This window comes from Lonchura striata, chromosome 16 (genome assembly GCF_046129695.1).
Source record: "Lonchura striata isolate bLonStr1 chromosome 16, bLonStr1.mat, whole genome shotgun sequence".
NCBI lineage: Eukaryota > Metazoa > Chordata > Aves > Passeriformes > Estrildidae > Lonchura > Lonchura striata.
In genome coordinates this window covers 5,562,741-5,579,566 of record NC_134618.1, presented here as the reverse complement: position 1 = coordinate 5,579,566, position 16,826 = coordinate 5,562,741, and the positions used below count along the sequence as shown (strand labels likewise).

At 39.0% G+C, this 16,826-nt stretch overlaps 1 protein-coding gene across 42 annotated transcripts in view; it reads right to left on the bottom strand.

The window, feature by feature from the left end:
* Positions 1-16,826, bottom strand: part of RBFOX1 (RNA binding fox-1 homolog 1) — a 1,167,105-nt gene that overhangs the window by 343,179 nt on the left and 807,100 nt on the right. For 2 of the 42 annotated variants that reach the window (XM_077786833.1, XM_077786832.1), the window contains exon 1: positions 6,942-7,062. The exons of 39 other annotated variants lie outside the window; for them this stretch is intronic. The gene's annotated coding sequence lies outside the window, so the exon portion shown is untranslated. Of the gene's footprint in view, positions 1-6,941; positions 7,338-16,826 lie in introns of those variants that run through there. One more of the 42 variants, XM_021531184.3, reaches the window with a different exon arrangement.

The window sequence follows — 16,826 nt, the reverse complement described above, 5'->3', positions numbered from 1 at the left end:
TTTTATCCTTCCTCGAATTCCTGTAATTATATTTTAGGAGAAGCTCACTGAAAAGTAAAATTCAAACATACATCAGCTTTTCCCCTATAAAAGAAGTCCCCGTATATTATATATATATATATCATAAAAGATGAAATGTACAAAACTCTACCAACACAACAATCTATGAAGAAAACTTGAAATGCCAATAATCAGAGTTAGTCTGATGTATTTGGCTGACTTAAATCTGTGTTGTGCCCATGGAGGAACACCCAGGGAGCACAGCAAGAATAAGAAGGAGCTGCAGAGAGAAACTCCTGTGTCCTGACTGCAATCCCTCCATGTCACTCACTGCCCTGCTGAAGAGGGGGAGTTTAAATTGTGATAAGGAAAAGGCGACTTGATTTTGTTTTCCACTACCTGAACCAGAAATTAAATTGACAAACTGAATTGGCAGAAATGATAATTGACAATAAATTATGTCATTTCTTCCAAGGCAAGACTGCTGTGTCTGTGACAGTGATCAGGACATGATATCTATGTTTTCCTGCTGTTTCTTGAGCTCTCTCACTCCAGTTTTTCCCTTTCCTCCTCCTTCCCTGTACCATTGAGGGGATTTGGCTGCTAGCTGCAGCCAACCCATTGCACAGCTGCCATCTTGATGGGGAAAAATATACCCAGTGTGGTAGAACCCTATGTGAAAGCAGTAATTTCTGCAGAAATGTTGGACTTCAGCTTTCTGGCTGCAGTAAGGACAGGTGCATTTCCATACTAGGCTATAACAAGGATCCAAACACAGATTCATCTGTTTGGCAAGGAAGGAATATCAATCCAGGAGCAGAAGGGGAAAAGGAAGTCATATGGAAAGACATCAAAAGATGTGAACAGATACCCAGACTTTGATTAGTAAACATCCCCTTCTGTTGATTAAACTGAGACAGTTTAACTAGTTCTAAAAGGTAAATCCAGCCTAGTGGCACTTGCACATTACAGCAAAAAGATAAGTAAATCTTGGCTGAGGGACTATGACAGCTTCACTGCAATAAACATCCAAAAGGAACACATCAAGATATTAATCTCAAGACACAAACAAGCTTTCTCAACTGCCCACAAAAATCTTCAGGACTTGTTCACTTCTCTGCCTCCACAGCTAAGGCCATTCCAAGAGCAGCCGAGGTTCTGCAGCTGCAGCAGCTGAAGCCACCAGTCCCAGAAGTGATGCTCAGGATTTCCAGTGAGAGATAAAATCCTGGGACAATGGGAGGGCTCCAACCTGCTCACCCAGCCACATCTCAGGCAGCCTTTGTTCAATTCTCTCCTCACACATCCCTGCACTGATAAGGACACCCACGCAGCTCATTCAAAGCTCTGATGGAAACCAATGCTATTAAGGGGGACACGATGAAGATAAGGTTAATTGGACAAGTGCAACTCCCTGCCAAAGGAAGGGGGGAGAGCAGGTTTGGCAATTAAACTGTACAGAACATATAATGCAACTTCAAAAGAGAGCAGAGCAAGTCAGTCATGCTGCCTTACACAAAATGCACAGATTCTGCTGCAAGAATTAGTACTGATAATACATATATTATTGAGGCTTAAGTTCAGTTTGGCCCTCTTTCAATTCAGTTTCATCAAATACTAAAGTATGTTGGTCTCTTAAGGAATGTACATTGCTTTTACAAACCAAAACTGGCTCACTTGCCTATCTGCAGTTTCTCTTCTGTTTCACTTCTCCTTTCATACTAAAAAATGTGATTTTGCTGAATGTCTTCATGCTTTGTATGCTAGTGTGATTTTTAGCTTTGTCATCACAACATGAAGTATTATATATATATGATTTTAAGCCAACTTATGTGTGTGTTCCAATAGATACATAATGACAGCCTACTGAGAATTGTCTTAGATTCTACCATAACTAATTGTAATCCTATTTTCATTCAACACCTCTGTCAGTGCTTTTGTTCTAACCATCAAGACCGTAGATTTATAAATTGCAATACTTCATTATTCAAGTTTATTGAGCCAGATACCCTTGAAGATCCTTACTATTCACATCAGCATACTCTATTATGAAATCATTTTGTATTTTTCTGTGCTAATAATAAAAGGTACATATTTATTCAACATCCATGGTCAGGCAGTCAGATGCAGAGGATGAAGCTACATGTTTTATTCAAAGTCTCAGTGGAAAGCAGAATGAGGATCATTCTGACTCTGAAGATATCTGCAGCTTTTCTGCTAATATGTTTGATTTTTCTTAACTAAAAGGATCTAAATACTTTGATTACTCAGTAATTCTATGCAATAAAATCTATACTGCTGAAGTGTTTCTCTGACAATGTTTCTCAGCAGAGTCATTTATTCTTTCAGCTTAGTTCATGCTGGATCTCACTGTCTGTAGCTCTTTAAGCACAGTCAGCAGTGCATTTTGTCTTAGTCCAGGGTTTTTTTGGAAATCCCCATTGGATAGAGAAATCCTCTGCTTAATGCACACAACTTCAATGCTACAAAATACACAGTAGGTAAAGTTAGCAAAAAAAAATATAAGCACTGTATTTGTTCTTTACTGCAATTAAAAAAATTCTAAGGTTTTGTGCCTTTATAATTTTAAGCATCTCCACATCTGCTTAGGGTTCTCATTTCCTTTAGAAAAACAGTCTTTACAAAGGTGTCCTGCAGCACAAGAAGCACAAGTTAGGCTGGAAATGACACCCTTCTGCGAGCCAGGAGAAAGGCACACTCTGTGCCTGCACACATTTGGTGCATAAAAACAGGCAGACTTTGGTCAGCTGAATAAAATTCCATCTGCTTTTGGATATGGGAGCTGACACCGACTCATATGTGTCTATTAGGATGCCTCTAAATAGAAGAGGCACAAGAAATGCAACCATAAAGGAGTTTAAACTTCTAAATAACCAGATTAAATTTGTGCTAGAGTCTGTTATTTCCTTTTCTTCCAGACTTCTTCCCAGATGTTCATTTAAGGAACATTTTGCTAACTCAGACAAGTACAATTCTCTGTATTGGACCCAAAAGCTTTATTGTAGAGTTGTCAAAACAGTGTCCTATTGCCAGAAGAAATTATCTTGTTGCTATTGCATACACTTTTTTTTTTTTTTTTTTTTAATCTCTTTCTCTGTATCTGCCTAGTCTAGTTTTGGGAAAAATACCAAATTTTATTTGCTGACATACTTTCTGCCTTGTTTGATCAAGTATCATTCTGAAGCTGCTACTGAAAAAAATCTCTGCTAAATATACACAACATTTCTGACAACTTATTCCCTATTATTAAAAAGAACAGCAGACTGACAGGAATGAAGCACTACTCTGACTATGCAGACATTAATTAGATGTTTATAAAATTTATAAAACTGTATTATAGTGCATTAAAGTAATTTTAGTCCAGTATTGTAGCATACAACAAAATGAGGAAACCCAAGAATTTTTATTTTAAAATTATATTTACAAATTATTTTGTTCTAGTTTTTTCTATGGCAACATTTAATTACATTTGATTTTTTCATGACATGTAGTAACTTTAAATGCTCAACTTCTATCTCAGAATATGAAAATTGAACATGAGAGCAGGGGGAATTGAACAACCAGATGGAAAACAGCCAACCATGGAGCTGTTTGCTTGGGAATCAAGAGTTGCTTGTGCTGTCAAATGGACAAAGTTTATTTTTCAAAGTATGAAAAAGAGGAGGAGGAAGAGGAGGAACAGTGTACAGAAAGAGGGGACTCTGAAAGACTGGGAGCACTCTCAGCTTTCAGCCAGCAAAAGTTACACACTAAACACGATTCAGCAACTTCAGATCACTCAAACTGCAAGAACCCCAACACAAATATTTGCTACATTCTGAGCAAACCCCATCACCTTTGGGGAGGTGAGTTACACAGGAAATGGGAATGAGCATCTACAGTCATTCAGAACACCCTGAGTCACTGCAACAATCTTATTTTGGGGAGAAAGGGGCATTAAACTGCAGCAGCAGCAGATGTAAAGGGTCTGTACCCCTCTGAGAGAATGATTTCCCTTTTGGTTTCACTAGTTCCTAAATCAGTAACACCTGAAAGCTTTGAAAGTTTCTTGGTCAGTGTGAACTCTGACACTGATGGACTCTGATTCCTACATCACATTCTGATTCCTATGAATAAAGTACCAGACCAAAAAAAAAAAGTTCTCCTTTGTCCAGGGAAGGAGGAAAATATAAATACAAACATCATTCAATTGTTTAGGCTGTCAACAAATATAGATTTCCTTTGACAGGGTTAACAGTACTAAAAACTTTCTCTACTTTTTGAAATGTTGAAGTAAGTATTTAAAATACAGCACCTAATCAAGACTGTTCTGTTCAACAGACTGAATTAGGGTCTGTGCTCTGCATTCTTGCACAATGTTTTAAGTTAGCTAAACATGCTCAGCTTGAAATAAAAGGAATTTGATACCACTGTCAGCAATTAAAAAAAAAAAGACATCAAACTGTTCCAGGATAATGTCTAAGTAAGAGATTAGAAAATGGGAAGAAATCAAAATTTTCTTTTACATTGTAAATATCCAAAAGGTTTCTATATTACACACAAAATGAAACAAGTAAGCACTGCCACATAAATGAGTGACTAGACTGAAAAAATCTCAGCCAATGTAATAAGTTAATTTTAAGGCCTTTAAAAAGGGAAGATTACATTTTCACACAAGTTGGCTACTTTAAATTTTAATAATATTGCTGAGAAGCTTTTTATAATTACATAAAAAATTGATGTGATGTCAGGAGAAAGCATTTCAAGTGCTGCTGTGAGTTTATTCCTTGCACCTACATCTACTGAGTCTCCTGTTTACCTACAGCATCTTTTACATATGCTGCATATTAGGTACCTATGCATGGTCACCTGATGTATAGAGTTTAAAAATCATAACATTTCAGAAAAAAAAGTCTGTGAATAAAAATCCTCTATGTCCATAAAAACCCACAAAGTCATAATGTTCTGCTAAAATTAAAAAAAAAAAAAAGTTTATTCTCTGCTTCTTCCTACTAATCTTGAGATTTTATACAAATAATTTAGACTAGAAAAGTTCAGTTGCAAATAGGAAGAATACTCAATACCCAGGTGCAGCAGTGCCAAAAGAGAGAGGGACTGATTCTGCAAATCAGAAAACCAGAACAAAACATATATCCTATAATGTAAGTAAAAGGGACTAAAAAATGGAATGAACACACTTATAAATGAGAAATACTAATTACTAGAACCTCTGTATGAATTACTAGGAGCTTTGAAAACCAGGAATTGGTAACTGCTTGTTACTATGGCTGTTTTGCTTAAAACATTTATATACATCTCTAAAAAGAATAACTAGAAAAGTTCATCAAAAATAAAAAATACAGTGCAGTAAAACTCACAGAAAACTGCATAGCTACCTGGAAGAAAATGTATTTCACTAAATTTTCAAATTAACCACGATTCCTAGGCTTGGGGAGGGAGAAGATCCCTGGGTTTTAAACCTTTTGAGCCAATGCCACAGAGAAACAGAATAATACAAAATAATGCACATCCTTTCACATTAGTGTGTATATTAGAAAGAAGGGCTTATACCCACATATTTATTGTGCTTCTCCTTTGGATGATGGCAACTCTAACAGCACAGCACAAACTGAATGAAAGACATGCTGCTGCAACTGAGGGATCTGATTTATAAATCTAAAAAGAGAATGAAATGAATCCTTGCACCAGCAGCTTCAATAGAGAATGTGGTAAGGGTTAAAAGCCAGCAGCAGTCAGGGTTGCTGGTAAATGCACAGACACACTGGTGAAAATTCAAGGGACTTGTACTACAGAACCCAGAAAAAAAGAAAAAGACAAAATCATAAGGCTCGGTGATTGGTGAGCTCCCGAAACGATAGCACAGGTCAAAGTACTGAAAAAAACAAACTTAAAAGTCTACATGCAGTGCCTTTTGCACGGGTGACAAAAGTTACTAAGATATAGTGGAGGGTCAGCAGAAATGAGAAGAAGGCATAAAGGGAGATTTACAGCAAGAACCAGCAGCGATTTAAAAAGAGAAGAAGTGATTACTGATAATATCTCTGAGAATCCAATGTTGCTCCTCTGCAGCCTGTTTTGCAGAGGTGGCCCAGATTAGCTGCACGCCTGTCTATTTTTACATACATTTAAATTAAATAAATAAAAAGATTGTCAAATGAGATTAGTTTAAAATATTTTCCCAGAAGATGTACAGGCTTTGAAGAGGAACACAGAAAAGCTTTTAAGTATGCAGATTTGTTCAGTGATCTCTTTGTGGGTTTGTTTTGCTAAGAAATAAAACATTCTGTATCAAAACCTAGATGAATTCACAGGTGAATAGCTTTACTAATTCAAAACATACATGCCACAACACAACATTATTTTTAAGATGAGCAGATTTTGCTGCAAGGAATCAGAACAATGCTGAATGTAAAATCACAGAAATAGGAACACAGTATCTCTTTCCTTATCTGCAGTTGTCAATAGCCAGAAACTTCAAAAGCCAAGAGAGAGTGTGACAATTAGTATAAAAGCAACTGGGTTAAGTAACACACATTAGAAGTTTTAATCACATTAAAATTGTTTCATTTCTTACAAAGAAAGCAAATTCTGAGCAGCCACAAGTGATGCAGTATTCTCTTTGTAACTGAGCCCCACAGTGAATCTTACACAATTGCAATATGTTCTAAGGCATTGAAAAGAAAGCAGTGCACCCTGCCACATCCTGCAAATCATGAAAATAAATGCCAGCTTCACGTAAATGACCCGCTTTGTTTCAACCCTGCCTGGAAATGCAAGCACAGGTACTGCACCCCAGCCACGCTCCCCTGCAGCACAAACATCTTCCATAGCACAAAACATGCTGCAACTACAGGCTAAAATCCACCCTCCCAAAGTCCATTTATTAACAAAAGATTGACATGGAGAGAGACACTACCTACCCACAAATACATCATCATCTTGAAAGAAATCAAGGGCTCTGTCAGCAAACAGAAGTCTCCTTACTTCACCAAGTATATCTGGAAGGAAAACTGAAAACAGTGGGTAGAAAATCTTGCCTTTTTTTCTGTCAAGTCCTCACAGTTCTCTTCTTATACAAGGTATTTTTTTTAGTTTGTTTATGAGAACAGCCTTCGTTCAGTGGCTCTTTCTGCGTGTGAAGTGACTTGCTTCAGGCTGTCTTTTTTCTTCCCTTTTTCTCCCTAACTCAGTCTGTCCTTTCTTTACTGTCAAGCTTGCTTAGGTAACAGTTCTTGGTGTATCTATTTAATGAGCAGGTCCGTGCACTAAAGGCAGCCAACTACACTGGAGAGGAGGGGTGGGGGGGAGAGGGAAAAAAAAAGTAATAATAAATAAATAAATGGGATTATTCCACTTCCTGACGATTATTATTATGGGATCTACAGACGCCCCCTCTGTAGGAATTTACAGGAGGATTTCTAAGATGTCTCGAGGGAGGGGGGAATCCTCAGAGTGACTCTGGTGGCTCTCGAGCCATTACCTCTCCCTGCTGACGGACCCAGTTCACAAATCCCGCATTTGAGAAATTTTTAAACTCAAAGCAAAGCTCCTGCGGGAAAGAAAGGAACATGTACTGCACCCTGCTTCTCCTTTATCTCTTTAAATGTACTTCAGATGAAAGCTGCATCCCGTCAGGTCAAGGCCTTCCCCAATCTCGCTGCGCTGGCACAGGAGCGCTCAACACACTTTTCTACAGCCATCTACTGTCCCCACAGTGCCACTGCTGCTGCCAGCACCAGGGCAGGGATGCAGACAGCGAATCCGGCCATTGGGCTCATTGGATTGCTTTTTGGTAGGATTTTTTTTTCCTTGCCATATTAAATACTTCAAAATCAAAGTTATCATTATGATTTAATAAAGGTTAATAAAGAGAACTGCATATTTTTCTCTTTTTTTTTTTTTAAGTTGAATGTACATTATGCAAATGAGTGAGCGTGCAAGAGACTCGAGGTTTTTTTGATTGATACTTGGACTTTTATCCTTTGCTACAAGAAAATACTTTTAACTCATTTAAGCCATCTCATTAAAACACAAAATATACTTAGTAAATTAATTAGCACAATCCCCAGGCGAAAAACAATTTTAAAATGTAAAGGGAACAAGTCTTAGTTACTTTTAATGCTGCATTATTGGGTTTGAAAATCATGCCTGGCCTTATGAAGTGGTGCATGCCACACCCTGACCGTGGCACATTTCGGGTACTGATGTGGAGAGCTATACACACACTCTCTCTACCAAGTGCATAAATCATAAATCAATGATTGCTAAAGAGATAAGATATAAAAACGGTAATGGGAATGAGATTAAATATAAATTTTGCCTTATTATGTTTGATTATTTCTTTGTTATCATTGGTCACAAACGTCACACTTCTTTAAAAAAAAAATACCGTTCTTTTTAACTAAAGACTCCCATGCATTTACATATTCAGCCTGACCATGCAAGGTGAAATGTCACCTAAATAATTAAAATACATTAACTAAATTGCATGATCACTCACTGCACCAGGGCAGGTGGCAAATGAAGAGGCACCTGCTGAAACAGCCCCTAAAGAGGAGATACAGCAGCAAAGCAAGACGGGGGGAACAAACTAAAATCCACAGCACTAAACCAACTGGAATCTGCCACCAGGGTGAAGTCCAAGTAAAAATAACTGCTGCAGCACTGACAGTTCAGAGCTGATTAAACAGCAAAATGAAGCAATCAATTAATGTGGCACTTCACACTAAGATTTCAATAGAGAAGTTTATACAGATAAACAGATACATATACACACACAAAGCTATGCTTCATCTGTAAAATACTACAGCCAGCTAAAATGTTGTTGCCTCTTTTAGTGGAAGCAAAGGCAAAGATTTAACACAGCAATTCCTAAAGTGATAATTTTTGATGTGATGTAATGTGCAATGACAAAAACATTTATATAAGTTTAGTGCTGTTTCATGAAATAAAGCCACTTCCTTCACCTGGGCAGACTACAAGAGGAAAAGAAAACCCTTTTTTTTCCAGTTTTGAGTTGTTTAAATGATCTGTCAGTTTAGCCACCAATACTGAGCTCTCTCCCAGGCCTAACCCAGTCACCTTTAAGCTGTACACCTTCACCTCCTTCAGTCTCCTGCATAGTGCACTGTGTTCTGCAGTCAGTTACACTGTAATAAACCTGAAATATCATGTTAGAATGAATTACATTATACTGGTTAGGCTGAAAATACATTTTCTGATAATGTATCTGAACATCTGCCAGCCAGCAGTTCTTTCTATCTGTGCACCTCAGCTGAACACAGGAGGTTTTAGAATTTTCAAAGACTAGTTAAAGATTTTATTAATGTGATAAAAGACTGTGCATAGGTATTGCCTATAAATCACTTCTGTATCAAAATTTCCCTGTTTAGGAGCATAGCATAGGCACCATTTGAAACTTCAGGGAATGATGTCCCAAGGCTTTCAACTACTCTCTCTGTATTCTAAATTCTCTTCATTATTAAATTGGTTACTCAGTCAATTCTTCACATTTTTTCCTCCAAACAAAAGGAACAAATTGCAATGCTGCTGTACAATACCATTCATCTGAAGTGTTTTATCTTTCACACAGATATTATTCAATACTTTGTTAGATCATCTGTAGTTCCTGTGCAGGTAGAAAAATGTGGATAAAAAATGACTGAAAACAGGTAGATTACTGTGGTATTTGCACCTATGGCTGAAGTTCAAACTGAACCTGTTTGCTAAGGGCACATCTTACATGTTCTGGATTTGCAAACAATGTGAAAAATGTAAATAGAAAGTACTGAGCACAATCATTTAACAAAGGCTGGTCCAAGAGAGCTGACACCAGGTTCAGGCCAAAGGCTATTGAAATCAGTGGAAGCTGTGGGAACTCAAAATGTCCTTCAGACATTCTTGGAGGTTCCAGGACCAGGTCAGAAGCATTTGAGACCCTGGCAGGCAGCTGGAAACAGCTGTGATTTTGGGTTTGAACCATGGAATGATTTACCAATCTTGCAGGAAGAACAAGAAGTCACAAAAGTTTAGATATTAGAGTAGAAGTAGTCACAAAGTAGAGGGAAGAATTTTGGAGTGCCGTACAGGGGGGTTTTGGTTTTGTACATGGGGGTCAGAGGTTTTAAGATGGAGGGATCTGGGCCTGCCCTGTCCTCCCTCTTTCTCCTTCCTTACCTCCATGTTCTTGGTGATGTTGGCACTCACAGATTGGTTTAGAGTAGAAAAGCACCATTTAATATAGGTAATAGGCATTGGGAAAAACTGTAACCATGGAACACGTAATGTCCCATATAAAAGAGAGCAGCAGCCCTGGGCTGGGAGAGAAGAAGCAGTCGGGGTCAGAGAGGATGTCAGGGTGTGTGTGTGCCTCTGCCTGAGCTCTGAGCAAACCACAGCAGCCCCAGGAGAAAATCTTTTAGATAACTTGCAATCAACTGCCTGAGACTGAACAAGAGAGACTGCTGAGCCTTTCTTTGGAAGCTCGGGGTGGAGGAGAGACTTTTCCACCACACGGAGCCACCCCTGACCCAGGGTGGGCTTTGGCAGGGAACCATGGTGTTCTTTTAGAACCAGGCAGTCCGAAGCTCTGCTGCCTGTCTGGGTGTTTGCTGTGTGCTGCTGTCCTGGCCCAGCGCTCTGCTGCTCCCAAGGATGTTCACATGGGGTTGGGTTCTTCCACAAGGGCTCACAGGTTCTGCGAGCTTCAGAACCAGCACTGCTGTGTGAGCTTGTACCACAGCCTGAACTTTTATAATCAATCAGAATATTATTTATTTTCCCTACAGAATCGCGAGGGATTGGTGAGATATTAAGGGTAGATAAAAATACTTGGTAATAGTAATAAGGAAACAATAAAGTTTGTACTCATCATTAATCAAGATTAGTTATATATGTGATCAGCACATTCTTATTGGCACCTAAACAGTTCCCATTTCTAAAAAATCAAGCTTGAGATTCTAGGAGTTCCATTACCTTATTAAAGGACCATAATTCATAGACATATCTTGGCATATTTATTAATGACACAGAAGATTGGAAATAGCACTGCTATTGCTGCTTACTGCATTGGAAGATAAGAAAATGCAGACTAAGTTCCTCCTTTTGCATGGGATATAAGACTCCTAGGAACTGCAGGAATATTAAAACAAGCTCAGTGCTAGATGGTATAATCTGTTTTTCTAGGTGCTATGTGACCATATGGAAGAGTATCAAAATGATAGATTTGACTAATGGACTGCGAAGACAAAACTTACTGACTTTAATGAGTCTGTGTTTTCAACTGACATCTCTGTTCTTCTGAATTTAAACCAGAGGGATTTAATAATTCTTAAAAAACAAAAAGTCTAATAATGGAGGGAGGGAATGCGATGGTAATGATTACACTACCATTACTGGTAATAAACTGGTTTCTTTTTCTTCAACTTCCCCAAGAAAATATACAAATGATGCACATGATACATGAGCTGCAACAACACTAAAATCTCACATAATTTACACAGAATACAAAAAATAATTTGAAGCATTTAGAAGGCTAGAAATATTTGTGTTCGTGCTTAATTTCCACACCTTAACAGCATCATCTATCATGGCTGTATATGAAAAGAAAAACTTCAAATTGTTAGGAGTTATGGAATCAAAACAAGTCCTTAATCTGTCCTTGTGTCACTGCAGTTTCAAGGGGGTGGGTTTTGCTGTATTTTTTCTGGCTTTTGCTTTTGGATTTCAGCTTAAATGCAGAAGAGCAACTGAAGTACAACTTTATGTACAGCTCAGCTGGTTTATAAACTCTGGGTTTTCACCACACAGTTTTTGGTTTTGTATTTTGGGGTTGTTTTTGTTTTTGGTTTAGGTGTTTTTTTTTTTTTTTGTATTTTCAATTAATTTCTATTGTTTTAGCCCTTCTGTCACTTTTGATGCAATACATTGGTTTCTGTTCTCATTTGCTCTGCAACAAGGTCAGAAGATTGTCCCAGGAAAGGCTGAGGAGCAAGAGCCAACAATGTGGTCATTAAAGCTCAGCAGAATTGAGAGCCCCAGTCAGGATCGCTGGCTGTGAACAGTCCAAGGGGGACAAGCAGGATGGAGGCAGATGGGAGCTTCCCCAAGCCCACATTCCACAGCTGATCATTTCCCACAGAACCAGCAACATCAAACTTTGCTTTCCCTTTTCTTAGCACAGCAAGATGATGGGAAGAAAACCATGAGGGGTCTGCCCCTTGCTCTGGTACCAACACTTCATTTGAGATGTGTCTGGAACCAAGTCCGTGGCTTATTTCTCCCAGTACTCAAAGATCTGAGAGGAATGATGGATTTGTCTTTACAACCAAGCTGTGGGTCTGCTGGCAGATAAAACCAGCACTGAGAGATGAAACAAACAATAAGAAGGATTCCACTGATGGATGAATGGAAAACGATATTTGCCCTTACAAACAAACTGTAGGTTTGCTGATGAATGAAACTGGATATTGAAAGATGAAAGAAACAATGGGGGAAACCCCTAAATTCCATAAGAATTAAAAATGAAAAGGGAGGGTTATACATTAAAGGGGAATCTTTGGTATCAGGTGTTCTGGGAAGTCTGAACCTCTCAAGTACCTCAGGGAATGGTGAAAGAGAGAGGGAAATGTGGCTGGAAAATGGGATAAAAAGGAGGCTGCAACCTCCAAAAATTGGAGAGACCCCAGGGAAATGGCCCAAAGCCTCTCCCTTTATTCAAATAAAACAAAAGGAGTCCTCTGTCTCCTTTTTGGACATAAACCTCTGGTGTTTGTGGATTAATTTTCCTGACAACATCCTATCCTGACAAAACTCAGGGTAACTATGTGATTACAATTAAGCCAAATTATTAGTGACCACTGTTCAGTTTGTAGCAGCTCAATCAGTCCATACCATAATTTCAGTGTCAGGGCCATACTGCTGCTGCTGCTTCTTCACTCTCCTTGGTGAGAACAGGCTCAGCCAAGAGTTCTGCCAAGGAGAGCCCTGGCAGCCCCAGGAAAACCTCACACAACCTCTCCTGGTTTTAGGATGTCAGCTGGACTGCAGCTTCAGTCTGATCAGCATTACTGTGGCTTGATGATGGATTTGACTTTACTTAAATAAGGTCTGTGAAAGAAAATTTTAACACAAAGACAGTGGGATCAGAATTTACCCACTGCAAGAAAAGAGTTTTAACTAAAATTCCTGAAATATTAGTATGGCTCTCCAATTTTCTTCTGGCTCAGGTGTGTGTGCAAATCTTCCCCTTTATTTTAGATACTCTGCTTACACAGCTGACAAAAAGAAACAAATCTGTTTCAGCATGTAATCATTCACATTTAAATAAAGCAAGTTGGATATCAAATATTGAATACTGGTAACAAGTGGCTCTCAATTCATCTGCTCCTTGAGAACTTAGATTGGTTGAATAAAATTGAATGAATTAAATATCTCAGGACACTCTGGAGCAGAAAAAAGAAACTAATGTCATCAGTAAAATTACCTCCAGGCAAATGTTTGCTTAGCTTTAGTCAACATCTTCTTTCCAGTGCCCATAAAATCTTTGCTTCAAGAGAACACAAAGACGACTCCGAGCTTATAATGCATTTTTAAAACCTGGCAGAGGGTATTTCCATCTTCACAGTAGGACACATAATTATACTCTCCTTAGAACAGACTAATCTGAAACCAACTATTGCTAACTATTATCTAGTTATTGAAGCACAGGAAAAAAAAAAAAATCTCTTTTCAAGATATTACAGTCAAATTTGCTTTGGGTAAAGATGTGCTCCCCAGTAGTGGAGGCAGCTAATCCCATTCCTCAGGTGACATCAGCCCCACGCTGCTGCTGGAAGAACCATCAATCAACTCACATCAGCTGATGCAGGGACCTGATGGGCTGGGAGAGGGATGTCACTCAGATAAATAAATAAAACTTGCCACACTTGCATAATAAATCAATACCAAGTTGTCCCTAGGAATTCTTTAAGTAATTGCAACTATTGTAAGGTAAGATTTTGTTTTAAAAATGGGAATAGGGGTTAACATTTGGTAATCATCACTAATATGATAAAAGGTTCCTATTACAAATGACTTAAGGACTTCTTCCCTGTAATTTTCAGTTTATGAGTATATAAATTGCTTTGTTATTTAGTGCAGGCTCCTTAAATCCTGAAGTCTTTATGCACTGGATGATAACAAATGGATCAGTTTTACCACTTCTAATAGTTCAGTAAATCATGGAACAGCCCACCTTTCAGCAAAGCCATCATACAGAACTTATCACAGCAAACCTATCAGCTGCTATTTCTGACTATATATCTGACAAAACTAATTCATGCTCTGTCTTCTCATCTCACTTGTTTTTTAACAAGGTGAGAACAGCCTCGTAACTGAGGCTGGGAGATATCAGTGTTGTATTTGAAGAGGGACAGGCACATCCACAGGGTGTGCTGAGCACTCTTCTCCTGCTCCCAGAGCACCACTGCTGAGGGCAGCACCTCTGTACAGCAGCCCTGCCATAAAAAAGGTGAAAAATCTGCTCCTCTGCCACCTGAACTCCTGGGAACAGCTCCAGAGCCAATTAGGCTGGCCAGCACCTCCAGGTTTGCTCACAGTATCAGAAATGCCTCTGCAGCAGTGTTCTGGTGGAGGTACTGCATTGGACAAGTGACACAGGAGGAGACACAGGGGCAGGGTTTTAGGGAGGCACTGGAGGGGCAAGGCATGTACTTGGAGTGGAAAACTACAAAACTAATCCCGGCTATTCAGAGAGAAAAAGAGAGAAAAGGAATTACATAAGAGGATTGAGATATCTACAAAAACAGACAAAAAGCTGATGCTAGAGGTGCTCATCACTCCCAGTGTATTAGCAGTGCACAGGGACAGCCCTGAGTTAACTCCATTAACAAAACAGCAGTTTGGCATTTTTGAGACAATCAGTGTCTCGTGATTACTGCCTCATTAAAGTTGGGGTTTTTTATATCACATCACAACTGCAGAGTGTAAAACCTACACAACTGTTGGGGTACTTCTTCCACAAGTATTGGCTGTGTTTAACAATCAGGGAACTCACACTTTACACACAGAATTTCCCAGTCAGGGACACCAAGTGATGGTCTGGCAGTGGCATCAGCCTGGAAACAACAACCATCTTCAGAATCTTCTACTCCTCATTCTCAAGGAAATCAGAGACTGTTTGAGGAGCTCTAATGGCACCATCACATATAGAAAAGGAAGCCATGAGGCTGCTCTTTAATAAATCAATGCCTCTTTGGCTGCCTTCCAGACCACAAAAACACTTTGAGCATCTATGCCTGCCTTTCATTTTGTGACTTGTAGGACCCTCTCCATCATCTTGATGTCTGCAGATTTTCTCCATTGGCCCTTTTTTTTTTTTTTGGCTTCTACCATGAGACTCACAGAAGATGTCCCATTAATAGGTCTCAGACTATGTTTTTCCAAAAACACTTGACATTTTCTGAGATCTGACATGTGTGTATTAAAGACAAATAAGTAGTGAGACAATAATTAAGGCTGTGTTAGTATTTTCCTAAATCATGCAACGTGCTGTATGCACATGCATGGCCAAATGGTTCTGATATTCAGAAGTGACGTCAAAGGCTTTTGACATCACTTCAAAAATGCTGGGAAATTTATGTCCATCAGTCCAAACCCTGAGAGGGAACCCAGGGCCAGCCAGGAGACAAAATGAGATGAAGAGTCTGGCAGAGGGAATGCCTTCCTGGCATCTTGGAGCACCTCACATCTGAGGGCTGTGAATGCAGCTGGCCACGGTCAGTTCTTGTTCACTCTGGAAGTACCAAGGCTCATTTCTAGGATTTCTTTAACCAGGACATGGTTGGTTTTGAAGAGCAGGTGTTTCTAGAAGAAAGCTAAATGCAACACAACTGTAAAGGAGTTCTTGTAGTTGAGTAGCTGCCCTTCCACACTGCAGGTAAATGCACACAGCTCTGCTCCAGGGAACACTCTGGGACAGAATTTGTGATAGCACTTGACAACCAGGTCACTATATCACTTCCAACATCCCCACAATAGGAGTACTTTTTTCCTGATTTAAAAAAAAAAAAAAAAAAAAAAAAAAAAAAAAAAAAAAAGGGAGTATCCAGCTTCTCACAAAAGGTCAGATTCAGAATAGTTTTCCCTGCAGGTTTCAAGCATTACAAATCATGTCAGTGTTGTGCTTCTAGACCCACTTGCACAGGCACTGCCAGGCCAGTAAACCAGGCATACACCAAACCAACCTGTGAGTACTTCACATTCCCACACTGCCTTCCAGCATTATCAGAAATTCCTTCAGCAAACCAAAGCTGGATTGCCTGTATATTAATTCTCACAATTAAAAAGTTCACTTCTCATATAGTTCTTCTGCCTGAAATCAAAATACATTCTCTCCCCTTCCATGAGCTGCCTATCTTTTCTGTTATTAAATTGATTGTACATTACAGATGCTGTGTTTATCTCAGACACTCTCCATTAGGAGGGATCCAGCCTGTACACTAAATATTTAATTGGTGTTCTGAGATGCTCTCAATCTATGTATTTTCTATTTTCCTATGGGGCTCATGGTTCACATCAGTTGGATACTCCTTTCCCAGCAACAAAATGCAAAGTTAACTATTTCCAACAGCAAATGCACAGGTACTGACATTGGAAAAAACAAAGCAAATTACACCCTGTCCTGAAAGCAGTGACATTCTGGAAATATAACCTCTGTCTTAGGCAAAAATGTAGATTCTTCTGCTAATACAGGCTGATAATACTTTGTGCACGTGTGAAAGCTGAGATTTTTTCTTTTCCCCCCT